Raw genomic sequence first — 7,000 nt, forward strand, 5'->3', positions numbered from 1 at the left:
CCGTGCCCCGCAAACTCTCCGGTTCTCTCCAACAATTCCAACGTTCTACAAACTCATTTGTATTTTTTTTTTTGTATTTGTTTTTAGCAAAATTTATTTGTAAATGGTAGAAAATTGTAATAAAATACTATTTACCGAAACCTGCGTCCTGACTGAATGGTGGGGGAGGGGGCGATTCACATTATTGTTACCCTGCAATACCGAGCCCAAACATTCCCACCCGGGTCTGTGCCTATAATGAGGGGCTCCCACCATCCCTGTGCTGAGTTCCCGGGTCTGTACCCCCGCTGTGCCCATTATGAGGGGCCCCCACCATCCCTGTGCTGAGTTCCCGGGTCTGTACCCCCGCTGTGCCCATTATGAGGGGCCCCCACCATCCCTGTGCTGAGTTCCCGGGTCTGTACCCCCGCTGTGCCCATTATGAGGGGCCCCCACCATCCCTGTGCTGAGTTCCCGGGTCTGTACCCCCGCTGTGCCCATTATGAGGGGCCCCCACCATCCCTGTGCTGAGTTCCCGGGTCTGTACCCCCGCTGTGCCCATTATGAGGGGCCCCCACCATCCCTGTGCTGAGTTCCCGGGTCTGTACCCCCGCTGTGCCCATTATGAGGGGCCCCCACCATCCCTGTGCTGAGTTCCCGGGTCTGTACCCCCGCTGTGCCCATTATGAGGGGCCCCCACCATCCCTGTGCTGAGTTCCCGGGTCTGTACCCCCGCTGTGCCCATTATGAGGGGCCCCCACCATCCCTGTGCTGAGTTCCCGGGTCTGTACCCCCGCTGTGCCCATTATGAGGGGCCCCCACCATCCCTGTGCTGAGTTCCCGGGTCTGTACCCCCGCTGTGCCCATTATGAGGGGCCCCCACCATCCCTGTGCTGAGTTCCCGGGTCTGTACCCCCGCTGTGCCCATTATGAGGGGCCCCCACCATCCCTGTGCTGAGTTCCCGGGTCTGTACCCCCGCTGTGCCCATTATGAGGGGCCCCCACCATCCCTGTGCTGAGTTCCCGGGTCTGTACCCCCGCTGTGCCCATTATGAGGGGCCCCCACCATCCCTGTGCTGAGTTCCCGGGTCTGTACCCCCGCTGTGCCCATTATGAGGGGCCCCCACCATCCCTGTGCTGAGTTCCCGGGTCTGTACCCCCGCTGTGCCCATTATGAGGGGCCCCCACCATCCCTGTGCTGAGTTCCCGGGTCTGTACCCCCGCTGTGCCCATTATGAGGGGCCCCCACCATCCCTGTGCTGAGTTCCCGGGTCTGTACCCCCGCTGTGCCCATTATGAGGGGCCCCCACCATCCCTGTGCTGAGTTCCCGGGTCTGTACCCCCGCTGTGCCCATTATGAGGGGCCCCCACCATCCCTGTGCTGAGTTCCCGGGTCTGTACCCCCGCTGTGCCCATTATGAGGGGCCCCCACCATCCCTGTGCTGAGTTCCCGGGTCTGTACCCCCGCTGTGCCCATTATGAGGGGCCCCCACCATCCCTGTGCTGAGTTCCCGGGTCTGTACCCCCGCTGTGCCCATTATGAGGGGCCCCCACCATCCCTGTGCTGAGTTCCCGGGTCTGTACCCCCGCTGTGCCCATTATGAGGGGCCCCCACCATCCCTGTGCTGAGTTCCCGGGTCTGTACCCCCGCTGTGCCCATTATGAGGGGCCCCCACCATCCCTGTGCTGAGTTCCCGGGTCTGTACCCCCGCTGTGCCCATTATGAGGGGCCCCCACCATCCCTGTGCTGAGTTCCTGGCTCCGCCCACCTGCTGTGCCCATTATGAGGGTTCATTTTATCTTACAATGTAACAATAATAATATTTGAGTGCGGACAGGAAGCGGTTCATAGAACATAATTCGGAGGGGGAGCCGGCCTGGGTGACGTCACTCGGAGGCCTTTGATCAGAAACATATTCTCAGCTTACAAATCTCGGGGGAAGGGAAGAAAGAAAAGCGGCGCAACCCCGAGATCAACAGGAAGTAACTGCAGAGTCCTGATATCATTTAGGATTAGGAAGGATTGAAGGGATTAAGGGAGGAAGGTTTGGAGGGAGGGAGAGAGGAAGCAATGGATGGATAAATGAAGGGAGGATGGATTGAAGGGAGCGAGGAATGAAGGGAGGAAGGAAGGAAGGAAGGATTGAAGGGAGGAAGGATTGAAGAGAGGGAGGAAGGAAGGGATGGAGGATTGAAGGGAGGAAGGATTGATGGAATGAATGGAGGGAGGAAGGAATGAAGGGAGGAAGGATTGAAGGAAGGAATGGAGGGATGGAGGATTGAAGGGAGGAAGGATTGAAGGAATGAATGGAGGATTGAAGGGAGGAAGGGTTGAAGGAATGAATGGAGGAAGGAATGGAGGATTGAAGGGAGGAAGGGTTGAAGGAATGAATGGAGGGAGGAAGGGTTGAAGGAATGAATGGAGGAAGGAATGGAGGATTGAAGGGAGGAAGGGTTGAAGGAATGAATGGAGGGAGGAAGGGTTGAAGGAATGAATGGAGGGAGGAAGGATTGAAGGAATGAATGGAGGGTGGAGGATTGAAGGGAGGAAGGATTGAAGGAATGAATGGAAGGATGGAGGATTGAAGGGAGGAAGGGTTGAAGGAATGAATGGAGGGAGGAAGGAATGGAGGGATGGAGGATTGAAGGGAGGAAGGGTTGAAGGAATGAATGGAGGGAGGAAGGGTTGAAGGAATGGAGGATTGAAGGAAGGAATGGAGGGAGGAAGGAAGCAACAGAAGGAGGAAGGAATGGAGGAGGAAGGAATGAAGAATCCTCCATCTTTCCCCGGACATGGAAGAGGTATCACTGTACATGTCGCAGTCACAGGGTGAGGAATGAGCCGTGTACAATGACATATGATGATGGGGTATACGCCGTATACTGTCTGTATATAGAACAATAGACAAGCTGAGCTCTGAGGTCACACCTCATTATCTGACATCATTGGGTGTTACATTGAAATCTTCATACACAATGCTGGAAACAATCACACGTATCAGACACATACACATGTACATGACTAGGTATATACAGCACATGTTAGTGATGCACCTTGGCGTGTCTTCTTGATATGTACATGACTAGGTATCACACATAGGAAATATTTTACAATCAAAAAAGAAAACCGGATCCGTCATTTCTAATTGTCTGTTTTTTGGCTCATTTGTTGCGGATTTTCTGCCTTTGTATGTGCCAAGAAAACAATCCCTTCCCGCCATTCTCCCCGTGGCCAGGTCATGTGATTCCGGTGCCATGGCATGGGCCTGGTCATGTGATTCCGGTGCCATGGCATGGGTCAGGTCATGTGATTCCGGTGCCATGGCATGGGTCAGGTCATGTGATTCCGGTGCCATGGAGAGGAAGGGTTGAAGGAATGAATGGAGGGAGGAAGGGTTGAAGGAATGAATGGAGGAAGGAATGGAGGATTGAAGGGAGGAAGGGTTGAAGGAATGAATGGAGGGAGGAAGGGTTGAAGGAATGAATGGAGGGAGGAATGGAGGATTGAAGGGAGGAAGGGTTGAAGGAATGAATGGAGGGAGGAAGGGTTGAAGGAATGAATGGAGGGAGGAAGGATTGAAGGAATGAATGGAGGGTGGAGGATTGAAGGGAGGAAGGATTGAAGGAATGAATGGAAGGATGGAGGATTGAAGGGAGGAAGGGTTGAAGGAATGAATGGAGGGAGGAAGGAATGGAGGGATGGAGGATTGAAGGGAGGAAGGGTTGAAGGAATGAATGGAGGGAGGAAGGGTTGAAGGAATGGAGGATTGAAGGAAGGAATGGAGGGAGGAAGGAAGCAACAGAAGGAGGAAGGAATGGAGGAGGAAGGAATGAAGAATCCTCCATCTTTCCCCGGACATGGAAGAGGTATCACTGTACATGTCGCAGTCACAGGGTGAGGAATGAGCCGTGTACAATGACATATGATGATGGGGTATACGCCGTATACTGTCTGTATATAGAACAATAGACAAGCTGAGCTCTGAGGTCACACCTCATTATCTGACATCATTGGGTGTTACATTGAAATCTTCATACACAATGCTGGAAACAATCACACGTATCAGACACATACACATGTACATGACTAGGTATATACAGCACATGTTAGTGATGCACCTTGGCGTGTCTTCTTGATATGTACATGACTAGGTATCACACATAGGAAATATTTTACAATCAAAAAAGAAAACCGGATCCGTCATTTCTAATTGTCTGTTTTTTGGCTCATTTGTTGCGGATTTTCTGCCTTTGTATGTGCCAAGAAAACAATCCCTTCCCGCCATTCTCCCCGTGGCCAGGTCATGTGATTCCGGTGCCATGGCATGGGCCTGGTCATGTGATTCCGGTGCCATGGCATGGGTCAGGTCATGTGATTCCGGTGCCATGGCATGGGTCAGGTCATGTGATTCCGGTGCCATGGGTCAGGTCATGTGATTCCGGTGCCATGGCATGGGTCAGGTCATGTGATTCCGGTGCCATGGCATGGGTCAGGTCATGTGATTCCGGTGCCATGGCATGGGTCAGGTCATGTGATTCCGGTGCCATGGGTCAGGTCATGTGATTCCGGTGCCATGGCATGGGTCAGGTCATGTGATTCCGGTGCCATGGCATGGGTCAGGTCATGTGATTCCGGTGCCATGGCATGGGTCAGGTCATGTGATTCCGGTGCCATGGCATGGGTCAAGTCATGTGATTCCGGTGCCATGGCATGGGTCAGGTCATGTGATTCTGGTGCCATGGCATGGGTCAGGTCATGTGATTCTGGTGCCATGGCATGGGTCAGGTCATGTGATTCTGGTGCCATGGCATGGGTCAGGTCATGTGATTCTGGTGCCATGGCATGGGTCAGGTCATGTGATTCTGGTGCCATGGCATGGGTCAGGTCATGTGATTCTGGTGCCATGGCATGGGTCAGGTCATGTGATTCTGGTGCCATGGCATGGGTCAGGTCATGTGATTCTGGTGCCATGGCATGGGTCAGGTCATGTGATTCTGGTGCCATGGCATGGGTCAGGTCATGTGATTCTGGTGCCATGGCATGGGTCAGGTCATGTGATTCTGGTGCCATGGCATGGGTCAGGTCATGTGATTCTGGTGCCATGGCATGGGTCAGGTCATGTGATTCTGGTGCCATGGCATGGGTCAGGTCATGTGATTCTGGTGCCATGGCATGGGTCAGGTCATGTGATTCTGGTGCCATGGCATGGGTCAGGTCATGTGATTCTGGTGCCATGGCATGGGTCAGGTCATGTGATTCTGGTGCCATGGCATGGGTCAGGTCATGTGATTCTGGTGCCATGGCATGGGTCAGGTCATGTGATTCTGGTGCCATGGCATGGGTCAGGTCATGTGATTCTGGTGCCATGGCATGGGTCAGGTCATGTGATTCTGGTGCCATGGCATGGGTCAGGTCATGTGATTCTGGTGCCATGGCATGGGTCAGGTCATGTGATTCTGGTGCCATGGCATGGGTCAGGTCATGTGATTCTGGTGCCATGGCATGGGTCAGGTCATGTGATTCTGGTGCCATGGCATGGGTCAGGTCATGTGATTCTGGTGCCATGGCATGGGTCAGGTCATGTGATTCTGGTGCCATGGCATGGGTCAGGTCATGTGATTCTGGTGCCATGGCATGGGTCAGGTCATGTGATTCTGGTGCCATGGCATGGGTCAGGTCATGTGATTCTGGTGCCATGGCATGGGTCAGGTCATGTGATTCTGGTGCCATGGCATGGGTCAGGTCATGTGATTCTGGTGCCATGGCATGGGTCAGGTCATGTGATTCTGGTGCCATGGCATGGGTCAGGTCATGTGATTCTGGTGCCATGGCATGGGTCAGGTCATGTGATTCTGGTGCCATGGCATGGGTCAGGTCATGTGATTCTGGTGCCATGGCATGGGTCAGGTCATGTGATTCTGGTGCCATGGCATGGGTCAGGTCATGTGATTCTGGTGCCATGGCATGGGTCAGGTCATGTGATTCTGGTGCCATGGCATGGGTCAGGTCATGTGATTCTGGTGCCATGGCATGGGTCAGGTCATGTGATTCTGGTGCCATGGCATGGGTCAGGTCATGTGATTCTGGTGCCATGGCATGGGTCAGGTCATGTGATTCTGGTGCCATGGCATGGGTCAGGTCATGTGATTCTGGTGCCATGGCATGGGTCAGGTCATGTGATTCTGGTGCCATGGCATGGGTCAGGTCATGTGATTCTGGTGCCATGGCATGGGTCAGGTCATGTGATTCTGGTGCCATGGCATGGGTCAGGTCATGTGATTCTGGTGCCATGGCATGGGTCAGGTCATGTGATTCTGGTGCCATGGCATGGGTCAGGTCATGTGATTCTGGTGCCATGGCATGGGTCAGGTCATGTGATTCTGGTGCCATGGCATGGGTCAGGTCATGTGATTCTGGTGCCATGGCATGGGTCAGGTCATGTGATTCTGGTGCCATGGCATGGGTCAGGTCATGTGATTCTGGTGCCATGGCATGGGTCAGGTCATGTGATTCTGGTGCCATGGCATGGGTCAGGTCATGTGATTCCGGTGCCATGGCATGGGTAAGGTCATGTGATTCCGGTGCATGGCATGGGTCGGGCAGCATGCTGGGTACAGACAGGAAGACTTGTGCGGGTCACCCTCTGTCATGTGACCTGGGATGGTTCTGTCACATGGGACGGGGAAAGTTCTGGAACCTGCTACAAAGTATCCGGCGTACGTTCTCCGGGACGCTGCGGTGTGCACGGGGGCCACCATAGGGATGAATGGGACTCCTCGTCCTGGGTGTGAGCCGGGGGGCTGGTTTCTTAAAGGGCCGGCAGGGAGAAGGGTAAGGAAATCAACGAAAGAGAATTGTCATTTTTTTTTTTATCGTGACCTTTAAATGACATTTCGTAGATTTTCGGGGGTTCACATTTTTATTCCCGGCGTTTGTTCCGACGCGTCTCACATTTTATATATAATCACGGCGCGGCAAATGAAGACATTCGATGTGGAGATTTGTAGATGGTAAATATGG

General features: G+C 53.6%; 1 protein-coding gene across 1 annotated transcript in view; it reads left to right on the forward strand.

The window, feature by feature from the left end:
- The window catches only part of SF3B4 (splicing factor 3b subunit 4), a 13,281-nt gene that overhangs the window by 5,649 nt on the left and 632 nt on the right, over window positions 1-7,000 (forward strand). The window lies entirely within an intron of this gene.

The sequence above is a fragment of the Nanorana parkeri genome, unplaced genomic scaffold (genome assembly GCF_000935625.1).
Source record: "Nanorana parkeri isolate BGI_ZX_2015 unplaced genomic scaffold, ASM93562v1 scaffold2680, whole genome shotgun sequence".
In the NCBI taxonomy this organism is placed as follows: domain Eukaryota; kingdom Metazoa; phylum Chordata; class Amphibia; order Anura; family Dicroglossidae; genus Nanorana; species Nanorana parkeri.